At 42.2% G+C, this 12,788-nt stretch overlaps 1 long non-coding RNA gene across 1 annotated transcript; it reads left to right on the plus strand.

Annotated features, from left to right (window-relative positions):
- Window positions 1-1,828: 1,828 nt before the first annotated feature.
- On the plus strand, window positions 1,829-12,561 carry LOC135980863 (uncharacterized). The gene is made up of 2 exons (XR_010597768.1): window positions 1,829-1,963; window positions 11,813-12,561. It is a non-coding gene; the product is annotated as an uncharacterized LOC135980863 (long non-coding RNA).
- Window positions 12,562-12,788: the final 227 nt, after the last annotated feature.

A 12,788-nucleotide genomic window follows, 5' to 3' on the forward strand; every position in this document is an offset into this window, starting at 1 on the left:
ACGTGCTCCATGGTGGCCAGATCTCTACCCAGTTAATAGTCCTCTGTACCATCAAAGAATATTTAAATTAAGGGATTTTATGGTAAAAGAAAGTATACATATTTTAGGAAGGCTCATAACACTCTCTTAGATTCTCCATTAACGAGTTCTTCTTATGCTCTTGGTAGCAGAGGGACAGCAGGCAAGGAGATAAACTGGGGCAAAACAGGGTTTTAAAAGCCCTGCCACTTTATATATTAGGGGTTGAATTTCTCATCTCATTCCCCACTAATTAATTCTGACTTCATAAAGATCAGTGATTCACAAAGGGAAGATGGTACAAAGGTGATTTTTATTAGTCGCTTTGCAAATCCGTGAAGGCTTTGCCTGTCAAAGGCTCCCATTGATTCATACTAATAATAATCTACTATGCATTAAGCAGTCCATTTGTATGAGTGGAGGTCATTAAAGCTCCTATGAAAATCTAGTGGAAGAAGAATTGGATGAGTTCCATTTGGACATGTTGTCTTATCCCACATAAGACATTTCAGAGTATTGTTTAAGAAAAATGTTTATGAACCTGGGGGAAGAAGGATAATGTTGTAGCACTCTCTCTAAACCTGTAAGTAATTTTGTTATACTGTTACTGTAGGCACTTTTCTTTTTTATTCATCATGTCAGGTCCCTGTTCTCATTCTCCTAATCACCAGGTTTGAGATTCTGTGCCAGGCCTCTAAGAGGTTCAGCACTGGACTCCCAACCTGGGGAGATAAATAGTTTTAAGTCATCTTTGTTTGATCCTGATTGTAGGCTACTACAGAAGCTGGTTAGTCCCCTAGAGTAACTAAGCCCTGAAGGCCCAGCCTCCCAGGGCTACCCAGAATCTTCATAGCACTACGTACACTAGATTGAACCCCAATATGCTCCTCCCTCACCCAGCTGCTCTCTGGGCATTCCCCCTACACCTGAGTTTGTGAGAGAGATGTTGAAAGGCAACCTATGGCTATCTTCCTCAGATCCTGCACTGAGGGAATCCTCTCCTAGCTGGATACAGGTCGTTTAGAACCCCTTCACACTGGTCTACCCTCTGACCTTGCGTAGTGGCAGGAGTAGGGGTGAGAATCACCCAATGGGTAACAGAGACCATCAAATTGCAGAGTAAAGGGCCAAAGTTCATAACAGTCATTTTTTGGATAGCAGTGTTTGTAAGGGTTATTTTTGTAAATCAAGTCTGTAGGTGTTAACTAAGAACTGACAAACTCATAGCTGGAAACCAAACCAGCTCACCTGTATGTTAGTTTTGTTCAGATTAAGTATTAGTCTTTTAAGAATGTATTTAGTGTTTAAACTCTATGACAGGCTTGTAAATTGCTGCCTGCATTAATCTCACTTGTAATGGCTGTATTCCATGTTATAAGGAAATATGTAAATTTTGCTTTATAATTTTAAAAATGTTTGCTCTGATCTTGTGAATCCAGGCATGATAATTGTTATTCCTTCCCCACCCCCCTGCCCTTAAGAACTATCAAGATTAAACAGGCAGGGGGGTGGGGAAGGAACAATGATTGTCATACCTGTATTAAGAAACATCACAATACAAAGGATTGGTGAATGGCCCTATCACACCTTGGAAATGCTATATGCAAGGGAGCTCATCTCATGGACTGGAAGGCCATATGTAAAAGATAAAACAGGGTCAGAAGAAAATTTTTCATCTCCTTGCTGTTTGAACACTCACAGAGAGGCAGAGAGCCCTAGGGATTACGCCTGGGTCCACCCTGGAAGACATCTTGAATTGACAGATTACCACATCTCTGACATTGTTAGGAATCATAGATGGTAATACCTGAGTATGTATACGTTTGCTTGATTTAACCTGTAAATAACTCTTATTTCTTTTTTCCTAGTTAATAAACCTTTAGATCATTTATTAAAGGAGTGGCTACAGCAGGGGTTGGCAACCTCTGGCACGCGGCTCGCCAGGGTAAGCCAGTTTGTTTTCCTGCCGCGTCTGCAGGTCCGGCCGATGGCGGCTCCCACTGGCCGCGGTTTGCTGCTCTAGGCCAATGGGGGTGGCGGGAAGCGGCGGCCAGTACATCCCTCGGAGGTTGCCGACCCCTGGGCTACAGGCTTTGTCTTTGTTCTGAGATCTAAGATACAAATTGATCTGTAGTAAGTGACTGGTCTCTTGGGTCTGAATATTTTGTGATTTCTTTTGGTGCAAGTGACCATTTATCACTAAGTCCAGCTTGCCTGAGTGACAAGATAGACTGGTGAGTCTAAGGGGGACTGTTATATTGATTCAGGAGTTCACATTTGTTACTGGGTTGGTGAAATCTAATTATAGAACATACCAGTTTGGGGTGAGTGCCTTTCTTTTGATGGTCTGCCCTGAGGAAGGCACTCATGGTTGTGAGCCACTCCAGAAAGCATGACAGAAAGTTTTACTGCAAAATTATAGAACTGAAAAATCTTCCCCATGACCACAAGCTTCATCCCTAAATTTGCTATCTGCAACACATGGACATCACAGACACATGAAGTCTACTGTTGGAAACCTACTAACATTCTTATTATGCTCCTATAACACTTCCCAAGCAACTAGACCAGGGGTCGGCAGCGTTCAGCACGCGGCTCGCCGGGCCGGGTCAGTTTTATTTACCTGCTGAGACGGCAGGTTCGGCCGATCGCGGCACCCACTGGCAGCGATTCGCCATCCCGGGCCAATGGGGGCAGCGAGAAGCGGAGCGGGCAAGCGATGTGCTGGCCGCGGCTTCTCACCGCCCCCATTGGCCTGGGACAGCGAACTGCAGCCAGTGGGGGCCGCGATCAGCCGAACCTGCCACGTCAGCAGGTAAATAAAATTGGCCTGGCCCACCAGGGTGCTTACCCTGACGAGCTGCGTGCCGAACGTTGCCAACCCCTGAACTAGACACACCATTACATTTGCCTTTTCCCTTGTGCCTTTTTTGGGGTCCACCACTATAGCTAATTACCCTTTTCTTCCCTCTTGCCTGCTTTCAGAAGCTGTCCCCAGGTCTGTGACAGCCCCAAAGTAGCATATGAGGCTACTCATCCTGTTACTGCATCCAACTGTCCTCCTCACTTAGTGATACCTTTGTCTTTTTCATATGCTGCTGTCTCAAAGAGAAAAGGGAAAGGAAGTCACTTTCATGTGCACTTAAGATACAATTTGTAAAAACTGTGACTAAGTGACTAAGGAGTCTAAATCTCATTTACATTCTATGAGATATAGGCTCCTAAATGACTTACATTTTGGAAATTTTAGCCTTCGCAACCATCATGCTATCTGGAGAGACTCACAACTGTGAGTGCCAATCTCAGGTCAGATTGTCAGAAAATAGTGCAGACTATGGTGATATAGTCTATAATTAGATTTTGCTAAGCCAGTAACTAAGTGAACTCCTGGATCACTATAGTAGTCTTACCATAGAGCAGGGGTTGGCAACCTGTGGCACGCGGCTCGCCAGGATAAGCACCCTGAAGCGCCAGGCCAGTTTGTTTACCTGTCATGTCGGCAGGTTCGGCCGATCGTGGCTCCCACTGGCCGCAGTTCGCTGCTCCAGGCCAATGGGGGTGGCGGGAAGCCACGGCCAGCACATCCCTCACCCGCGCCGCTTCCCGCAGCCCTCATTAGAAGAGGTCATCTATTCCACTCCCCTACCATTGTAGGACTTCGTTAAATTTGGGGAAGAGGCATAGATGGTTCTGTGAACAGCAAGTTGTTTTGTTAAGACAATGAATGGGATTACTTTGTATTTGTCTGCAGACAATTATGATTTTATAACTTTCATCACCTTCATTAACACGTGGGCCATCAAGAACTTCAGTAGCAGTAAGGAACACTCAGTGCACTCCAGAACATTTTGTAAAGCAGCACAAGTTAATAATCTATTTAATTGTCATTTGCTTTCTGTGATTCCTTTATTATCATTTCTGACTGCCATGATATGTGGTCAGTGTTGAAACCTTTCTATTCAGCCTGTTCTTACTGCCTGATTCATTTGTGATGCTACAAGCTGGTGTTTATGACAGCATAATCACTTTCATGACAGAAAATTGTAATGTCACAATTTGTGATGGCAGCTCTTTTTAAGATTGATTCCACATATCAGTGCTGAGGAGTGTGCTGAGGCACAATGATATCCCATTTTAACACCCCATAATAAACAGTTAGTACACTAACCAGCATAGAGCAGTGTTCACATAAATAATATGATTAACTTCAATGAATCCTCCTTGGTTTTGTCTCCCACTTGATGAGCAACTTAAAATTGGCTGCAGAAGGAGAAAAATGCAAGAGGTGCAGAACAGGATTCACAAGGCTTATGGTTTTTCCCTCTAACTGCAACTTTGTCCCATTCTGTACAATGATAATTTATCCAAAGATTTGACATTTAAGCCTGCCTGTTTTGATAGCCTTATTTCAAATTTGACTTAGTGGTGATGTTACTAGCCAATTCTCCCAAGCCCTATGAAGTGATAAGAGTAATAGGAGAGAATGATGAATGAGTACAGAGGCAAGGATCTAGCCTAATTATAATTTTGAAAAGATCGAGGAAGAAAAGTAGTTCTTTGCCATCAGGGAAGGGGAGAAATATGAACATCTTTGAATCATGCACCTCAGATGACTTAAAGCAATTCATAACCAACTACATAAATAGAATATATTGTCAGCAAACAGAAGTACAGAGTATCGTACCTGAAAACAGGTTTGTCAATGTATCATTTGTAGTTTAGTAGGCTTATAAAATGCATGTGTTAAATTGTATGATATTCAGAAATATAAGTAAAACGGATCTGGATGTATGACACTACTGTAAAGCAATCCTGCAGAGAGCTGCTGATCTGTATCTAAGGAAATTTTATTTACTGTCTCCCCCCCACCCTTGATTTTTTAAGATATATCACTTCAGGTTCAAGTGAATCTTGTCTTACACTCATTTTGTTTTATTTACTTTGAAAGCTACAACACAGCTGCCCTGAATATCTTTTGCTGTGGTTTGTCTTCATAGAATCACAGACTTTTCATTGTTCTATCTCTCTTTCCCTTGTGTCTGTATTTTCTGCTGAAGTGTCCTGGTTGCTGTATCAAGTGAGACCCGGAGTGCTATCTTGTATTAATATAGATAGCCTGAAACTATGCCTCTTTGTACTGTGATCCTGAGGGATATCACAAGCTTGGCTGGGTCAATAATTGGAATGGAGTCCTCCAAGGAACATCCAGATACCATTGACCAAATGGGTGACTGTACTCCTTCTAAATCAATATTGATCAAATGCCTTATCTTGGTGCTGGAGGGATTTCTGATGATGTGGTGCTTAGATAACATAGTGATGAGCACATTAGAATTGTATAAGATAGGCAGATGTAAAACCAAAGTCCTGAACACTTACATTCCATAAAAGCCCTATAACAGACTTTGCAAGAGAACGGACATTGACTTTGCCATCTCAGCCAATTTCCAGGACCAGGACTAATATTTACCCATTACATTTCCTTGACAGTGCCACTTGGATAATGTGTACTTCACATCTCATCCAGAAACTGTGGTTGTAGTGTTGTGCTCTGTTAAACATTTGCTGTGTTTCAGCCCAAAGATGGCTGCACTTCATTGGTGGATGAAATTATCTCTTTGTGGGTTTGCAAAGCACAAGGAATAGGAAATAATCAGTCCTGGATCAGTGACAGATTTAAGGTCAGATACCTGATGAACGACCAAGTCTAGAGATGGTTTATGGGTACCATTGAGAAGGGGAGATTCCCACCACATTTGTCTTGCAAACAATAGCAATGGAGGTTTTAGGCTTTGATGGAATGATCTAAACCTCAGCAGTAGTGGTTTAAGCTTGGATCTGAGAGGGACCATAATAATGGGATGGTAGTTTGTGCTTAGATACCATGGTAATGGGCCCTGTATAAAAAACTATGGTACACAGATGGAAGGTAAGCTGTCAGCTTCCATTTCACACCTCTGTGTCTCCTATATCTATGTGCCTTTTCTCACTTTCTTTAAAATTCAACTTCTCTCTTCACAGGGAATCTATTTTCCAAACATGCTTCCCACAATGCCTCCCATTCCCTTTCAGTTTAGAGCTCTCGCAACTCTGTGAGAGCCAAGGTTCTGAATAACTTGGATCATGCTCGTCACAGTATACACGAAAACGGTATATTTGTTGTTCCCTGCTTATCCTTCTAAAGCCATATTGTGACACTGTTTCAGGAAGTGTCACTGTGACAGAGTGCAGGGAGCAAACAGGTGAGCCTGCATTCTGATCACTCAGATATTTATTAGTTCCCCTGGAGGAAGCTGATGGGGGTAATTAGCCAGTCAGGCCAGTGGACTGAGCCAATTACCCCATTAGCCCAGGGCTGATAAGAAGAGGCACAGGAAGGAAGTGGAAAGGGGAGAGGGAGGAACAGGGGCTAGCTGAGCCTAGCCACACAGAGACTTAGGGTATGTCTTCACTACCTGCCGGATCGGCGGGCAGCGACCAATCCAGCAGGGATTAATTTATCGTGTCTAGTCTAGACATGATAAATCAACTCCCAAGTGCTCTCCCGTTGACTCCTGCACTCCAGTGCCGCGAGAGGTGCAGGCAGAGTTGACGGGGGAGCTGCAGCAGTCGACTCACTGCAGTGACTTGCCACGGTAAGTCAAGCTAAGTACGTCGACTTCAGCTACGTTATTCACGTAGCTGAAGTTGAGTAAGTTAGATCGATTCCCTCCCCCCCCCCAGTGTAGACCAGGGCTCAGAGTAGGGAGACTTAAGTTCCTCTAAGGCCCTGGTGAAAGGGCCAAAAGCTAGGATAATATTGTAAATAGACTGTTTCATGGGAATCATTGTGAAAAGGGAGGAGGGAACTTAAAAGAACACGGTAAAGGCACAACCGAGGGAGTCGGTGCAGTTTCTTGGAGGAGAAGGCTGGAGAGGAGCCATGCTCCATGACAGTCATGTAGAGCTTCCAATAAATATGCACAATGTGACTCTTTGCTATAGATGCTAGCATTTTGAGGGCTACCAGTGAATATACTGATGTGACCCATCTCCAGCTCCTTGGTTATGTAATGAAACTATTTCTTTTTCAATTCCATTCCTTCCATTTATTGCCATTATAGTCCTCAGATTTCCCTAGTGATCTACTACACTAACACACCACATCTCTATTGCCATAGCTTCAATAGAGTATGTACCTTGCTCTTGTACAGACGTTACCTTGAAGAAAATGTTGCTGGAAGAGAAAACTGTAATGTTACTATTGAATGTCAAACCCAGAAACTCAAAGGTTCAAGGTTCTTTACTTCCTCCACCGAGCCCTATGCTTCTAATAAGTTTTGGTTTAGGTGTAGAGATGGATTCATGATCTGAAAGTTACTGAGTATATGAGAATGCTGGGAGCAGCTCTCCCTGATATAACATATAAATAGCAGAATTCCATGATTAGGCAACTATTATACATGACCTTGTTATACGCAGATGTGGCATCCACGTATAACAATTTGTCCTGCCAGTCAAAAATCTTGTCAAATATTGATCTGACTTCAGATTCATGTATAACAAGATTTTTGATTGACAGCTGAGCAACTGCCCAGAATGAAAACAAAACCCCCACTGATTTTAAAAGCTGAAACTGCCAGCTGGCAAGTTGGCTGTCCATAGAATTTACCCACAGATGCACTATCTTATAACTTTAATTTTATATTGAAAATCCCCATATTGGGAACATTACAAAGACTGGATTTAACTTCTTAATAAAATTTTAAAGATAAAAGCTAAAGTAGCTTGTGTTTAAAACATGCCATAGAAAGCTATGTCTGGCAGTTTCAATTTTAGCACAGAGACAAGGGGTATCAAATCAGCAACAAGAGCGTGGAGAAGCAGAACAGAATTAGGGTAACATAAGATAGAAAAAAATATTTAAAAATACGAGATTTTAGAATCCAGGTTTTATCATAAATAACCAACATTGTCGTGACTTATGAAGTTGGCAGACACTGGACCAGAATAAAAGCCTTGTCATTTTTGGTTGCTTTTCTATTACAATATTTATGCTACTCTGAAGAAAAGCTTTCTGGATTCTAGTGATTAGCAAGAGGAAGCAGAGGGAAGAGCGATGTCAGCCTTTGGAGGAATCTGTGCAAAGGAGGTTGTGGCAGGCAAGAATAAGAAAAAACAAGCTATAGTGAAGAGATTAGGCATTCATCATTGAAGCTGCCACAAAACCCAAACCAGTCAAGATGAATATTCGGCAACAGAGAATTACTCATGCAGCATCAGTCATTGAAAGCAAGCAAAGCTATGGCTGAGAATTTAACTGCAGAAATCCCATCCACAACATAGGGATAGTTATAAGTTTACCTTTAAAATACACAGCAGCTACCTACTTGTGCTGTGTTTCCAGGCAACAATGAATGGACTCATGAATGGACTCAAGAGACCTTCAGTCCTAAGACATTGTTCAAGGCCTGTTAGAGGGACAGCAGAGAAAAGGCTAAAGAAAGCAAATCTTCAGATCACCAACGCAGTGGGAAATGCCTGATGCACTCCAGTAAATTAGACTAATTGTGATCAGCAGTTTACTTCCATTGACATTAACGGGTTTTGGATTAGGCTCCAAAGGATCTGGTGTACTATATAGGCTGGATTCACCAGTACATTGTGGCTGCTTTGTGTTATTCCGGTGACCCAAAGCATCCACTACCATGATGTAAAACAGCCATTAACTTAGCTTAGCTTGTTGGATAAGCCAGGTTTATGGCTGCTTTGTGTTGCTGGAGTAACACTCGGCACCCAGATCATATCAATAAATCTGGTTCTATACCTTTTAAACACATATAAACATGCACGATCAGTTCATTCTGTCTTTAGCTTCAGTTTATCCCATACCTCAGAACACTTTAAAAACATTAAGAGAGCCTTAGATTACCACTGTGTGATATTTACTGAAGATGGGTATTATATCTTTTAATTTGGGTAAAGGATGGCACAGAGACCTGATAATTAAAACTGATGCCCTCTTGTATATTAAGTTTTGTGTGTGCAATTGTACTTCTACATTTTCACTTCCAGTTACAGTGATTGCCCATATAAATAGCTAGATGGATGCCACAATAATCTACTATGTCCAATTGCAAACATAGGCACACAGAAATGCACGTACACTCACTCCTCTCCTTTTGAATATCAAGTCCAGATATGGTATCTACAGGACTTGCCCAATGTCAGTCAGTCAGTCAGTCAAGTGCAGAATTGGGAATAGAACAGGAGTTCAAAGTACTGACTTCTAGTCTTCTGCTTTAATAACTAGATATAATGGTGCTCTGTTATGAGATAATAATTCATGAGTTGGAATAGGAGTTACATTTGTCTCCTACCACACCCCCAGATCCAAGGAAAAGGGGAACATAGGAAACAATCTTTGAGTGTGGGTAGGGTTTTTGTTTTTTTGTTTTATTCAGTGTAATCCACTATTAATTCCAGGAATCCTAAAACCTGCAGTGTTGTGTTAACCAGCACTTTCAACTTCAGCCTGAGCCATGGCATCTATTAAGTGAGGGCTTTGAAATCTCTACATTTGAAACCACTCTCAAATAAGAGAAACTGATAAATCTCTCCAGCCTGGGTATATGGCTGCAAAAGGCTTATTTTTTAAAAAGGAACTGATGTTTTCTATGAGTTGAGGGTGGCTTCACCCCAAGATGCTGCTTGGGGGGGAAGGGATAACTCAGTGGTTTGAGCATTGGCTTGCTAAACCTACAGTTGTGAGTTCAATCCTTGAGGGGGCCACTTAGGGATCTGGGGCAAAACCAGTACTTGGTCCTGCTAGTGAAGTCAGGGGGCTGGACTTGATGACCTTTTGGGGTCCCTTCCAGTTCTAGGAGATAGGATATCTCCATATATTATTTATTATTATTATTATTATTATTCCAGAGGCTTCAGACTACAGTCAAATGTAAATGTGGCTGAATAGAATAGAGATTTTGGTTCTTAAAGCATGTAGTTACACCTCTACCCCGATATAACGCTGTCCTCGGGAGCCAAAAAATCTTACCACATTATAGGTGAAACCATGTTATATTGAACTTGCTTTGATCTGCCGGAGTGCGCAGCCCCCCTCCCCGGAGCACTACTTTACCGCGTTATATCCGAATTCGTGTTATATCGGGTCGCATTATATCAGGGTAGAGATATATATTCAAACACATTTTAAATAAAAACATGATCTGACATCAACTGTGCAATTATATGGGGTGAGATTTTGGACATTGAGGGTCGAGGGAGGTGATTAGTATGTGACACTTGCTGAACTATTGCAGAACACACAGTTACTAAGAACTGGGAGGGAGGGGACTCTCCCATCACCCTGGAATAACTTGTCAAACCTGATTTATTTCAGACAGGAGAAAACTTTACAGCACAAACCAAGACAAGAGTTATGCTAACTTTCTGATATATATGCCAACATCCTGATCAGACAGGGACAGTAGCTGCAATAACTTTTGTCTTTGGATTATATGGCCCACATATATTGGAATATGGACAGATGTATTGCAGGAGTTGCCACTGTATGAGTTTATTTGGGGTTTCTTTTGTTTTTCCGTACAGTGGGACTTTCTCTTTCATTTTTTGGGTTATAACATCTGTCAGTTCTGTTTTATGGGTTTGTTTGTCTATAGAAAATGGAAAAAAGTAATGATTGTGCCAAGAGACCTCTTTTTTGAATCAATATCAATGTATCATTTTATACGATCATGAAGAATAGTCTTTTGTGACTTGCTTACAATAAAGACAAAGGACCCAATTCTGATCTGGCTTACACCATTGTAAATCAGGATTAGCTCCACTGAATTTCACTAGTGTGAAACGAGTGAGATCAGAGTAAGGTTCAAAGTTTTTCAAGGCCAGACAGAGTATAAAAGAACGAACTCATAAACTCCAAATATTGTTTTAACAGCCAGTTATTTAAAAACAGGTTTTAAATCTCTGTTTCCCCTCAAAATGTTTTAATTGGCTCTAAGTGGAATAACACACTCTAGGCCATGCAGCTGTTGTGAGAATACCAAGCTTCTCATGCCTCCCTATGTATCCAAGCTGTGCAGTTATCTCATACCAGCTGTGCACGCTGCCTCATGTTATTAACTCCGGTAGGAAGCCTGGGGAGTTGCTGAGTGGCCTCTACTTCAACAGGATCCTTCTGCTGGCGTTGTCAAGGCCTTGTGCACTAAGTGGACACTTCTGAAACAAGCCAGTCTCTTAACGGAGAACCTCTGGCAACTCAACTGAGAAACAGAAAGGGTGGCCAGTCATCTCCCTATCCTACTTAAGGCTCATGCTGCACCGAGAACAAGCTGGAATAATAAGTGTAGAGTTCAATGGGAACATCAGTTTTGGCCTCTTTAAGAGGGAGACTAGCCCCATGGTTAGGATGCCAGTCTGGACTCAAGAGGCTTGGGTTCAATTCCTTACTCCACTCCAGACTCCTCTATAACTTAGGGCATGTCTACACTTCAAGCTAGAGTAATAAATCCTAGATATACCTGAACTAGCTGTAATGATGCTAAAAGTGTAGTTGTGGGAGGACTTAGATACCCTGAGTCTGTACCTCTCTAAGATGCTAGGAATATACTTCGGTCAACTACCTTTTCTGGCTACCTCTATTTTTAACATGGTAGCTAGATCAGAGCTGGAGTGAGTATATCTCCTCAAGCTGGAATTTATATCACTGATTTGAAGCTAGACATACCCCAAGACTCTCTAGATCAGTTCTCCATGTATGAAATGAGTATAATAATACTTTTCTATTTCACAGGGGTGTTTTGATGCTCCATACATTAAAGACTGCGAGGTGCTCAGAACCAATGGTAACGGAGATCATGTAAGTACCTAGCAAGGTGCTCAGAACCAGTGGTGCCGGAGGTCATGTAAGAAGTGTTCAGTATTTAGAGAGCGAAGGGCTATGAGGTGCAGATGGACGCCCTGATTGTCGGAGCCCTGGGCACCTGGGACCCCTGCAACGAGCGTGTGCTGCGGACCTGCGGGATCGGTCGACACTACGCACGTCTCATGCGGTGCCTCATGGTCTCAGACGCCATCCGATGGTCCAGGGACATCTACATCAAGCACATCACCGGCCACCAACAGTACCAGGAGGCGTGAGCCAGAGTGACATCGTTCTCTCACTACGAGAAAGGGACCAAGTGACCTTCTCCGTTGGATCATATGAACTGGAACCATAAACTCCCTGAACATTAAATCTCACCAAATGAGGGTCAATCCATCCTCACCATCATATCCACTCATTATAATCCACACCCGAACATAGCCACTTTATGAACTTAATACCCTCATATCTTAATGTCTATACTTTGACCCATCAACCTTTTACTCCCCAATCAGGGATATTGCAGATTATGTATTCCTCATGCCACCTTATCTTAAACCAAACTTCGCCCCCTCTATAATCTGTATGTTATTCCCTGATAACCAGAAACTTCTATGCTCAAACTCTGTTCACTATTTTTTTTTAACATCATCTTAATAAAATTTTTATGTTTGCTATTTGATCTGTATGACTGGTCAGCAAGTCATGGTTCCCCGATTAACTGGCCTAACCTTTATAAAGAGAACCAGTGTGTGACAAAAACATTGGGGTGTTGAATCTCCCAACGAGAGCGTGGAGAGAACTTTAGGGTGATAGATCAGGAAATAAACAGGCCTAGGAATTGTAAGGCTAGGTAAAATCTTTTCCTGTGTTTGCATAGGAAAACATTATATTTGGCTATGTA

Source organism: Chrysemys picta, chromosome 1 (assembly GCF_011386835.1).
Source record: "Chrysemys picta bellii isolate R12L10 chromosome 1, ASM1138683v2, whole genome shotgun sequence".
In the NCBI taxonomy this organism is placed as follows: Eukaryota; Metazoa; Chordata; order Testudines; family Emydidae; genus Chrysemys; species Chrysemys picta.